The sequence below is a fragment of the Bison bison genome, unplaced genomic scaffold, assembly GCF_000754665.1.
Source record: "Bison bison bison isolate TAMUID 2011002044 unplaced genomic scaffold, Bison_UMD1.0 scf7180017864289, whole genome shotgun sequence".
In the NCBI taxonomy this organism is placed as follows: Eukaryota; Metazoa; Chordata; class Mammalia; order Artiodactyla; family Bovidae; genus Bison; species Bison bison.
This window is the reverse complement of record NW_011494861.1, coordinates 4,487,210-4,488,931: the sequence shown is the minus strand read 5'-3', so window position 1 is coordinate 4,488,931 and position 1,722 is coordinate 4,487,210.

Genomic DNA, 1,722 nt, shown 5'->3' with positions numbered 1-1,722 from the left:
TGAGAAACTGCCAGAGTTGGGAGTTGGAGGAGAATGTATATGAAATTTTTTGACTGGAAAATACATGTAGTCAAGCCTTGCTGTTGTTGTTTAGTTGCTAAATCACGCCTGACTCTTTTGCAACCCCTTGAACTGTAGCCTGCCAGGCTCCTCTGTCCATGAGATTCCCCAGGCAAGAATACTTGAGTGGGTGGCTATTTCCTTCTCCAGGGGATCTTCCCAACCCAGGGACTGAACCCACATCTCCCATATTGGCAGGAAAATTCTTTTACCACTGAGCCGCCAGGGAAGCCTACGTCTTAGTAAAAGATGACTGCCAATCACAAAAACCAGATATCTCCAGTTAATGATTTTAGTGCTTTGTTCTACATGGCAAGTGCAGAGAATCTGGGGTCATGGAAATTCTTCCTTAGATATGCATCTTAACTGTCTAGAGGCCCATGTACCCAGAACACAGGGTGCTTCATCCTGAATTCCTTTCAGGGTGTGCTGTCAGTCAGGGGCTAATGACTTGTAGAACTGGAAGAAAGGGCAACATTTTTTCATTTCCACAAATAACATCTAGTTCCCTCCAAGAACTTTCAAGAAACACTAAACATTCTTTAACAGAAAGCATCGTGACAGTTTACACCCAGAGAATTCTTTACCTTCAGAGCCTTACCTCACTATACCCTCTAATCCCAAACTGTGATATCATAATCCTTGCCCAATCCCAAGCATATTAAAAGACCCGCTTCAAATCACACTTCAAATATGTGCAACTTCCAGAGGTTAAGACAGTCCAGAGGTTAAGACTCTGCCTTTCAATGTAGAGATGGTGGGTTTGACTCCTGGTCAGGGAACTAAGGTCTCAAATGCCCCTGCGTCCAACCAGAATTTTTAAAAAGTGCCACTGGTTGTCCAGTGGTTAAGGTTCCGTGCTTCCAGGTCAGGGGGCACAGGTTTGATTCCTGGTGAGGGAACTAAGATCTCATAAGCTGGGCTGTGCAGCCAAAAAACAAAAATGTCACTAAATATTCCACTAAATGTCCCTCCCACTCTGTAAAGTGAGGTGAAAGTCACTCAGTTATGTCCAACCCTTGGCGACCCCATGGACTGTACAGTCCATGGAATTTTCCAGGCCATAATACTTGAGTGGGTAGCCGTTCCCTTATCCGGGGATCTTCCCAACCCAGGGATCGAGCCCAAGTCTCCCGCATTGCAGGCGGATTCTTTACCAGCTGAGACCTACTAAGGCCCTGTTGAGAATGCTTTTCCTTATCCTGCCAGCAATGCATGGCTTTGTCTTATCAATAGGCAGGGCTGGCTCAATGGCAGACCTGCAACCCATGCAGTCACTAGCGACTCTGTGAGAAAGGCAACCTCATTTGGCCCTACTGTAATAAGATCTCAGTAAACACTAGCTTCCCTGGTGGCTCAGAGGTTAAAGCATCTGCCTGGGATGCGGGAGACCTGGGTTCGATCCCTGGGTCGGGAAGATCCCCTGGAGAAGGAAATGGCAACCCACTCCAGTACTCTTGCCTGGAGAATTCCATGGAGGGAGGAGCCTGGTAGGCTACAGTCCATGGGGTCACAAAGAGTCGGACACGACTGAGCGACTTCACTTCACTTTCACTAAACACTAGCTAACTCATATCAATGTCCTGACCCCATAACACCAGGAAAACTTTTTCTTCATGGAACCTGGATTCCGTTCTAATAAGTGATTCTGAGTTTGAGGGT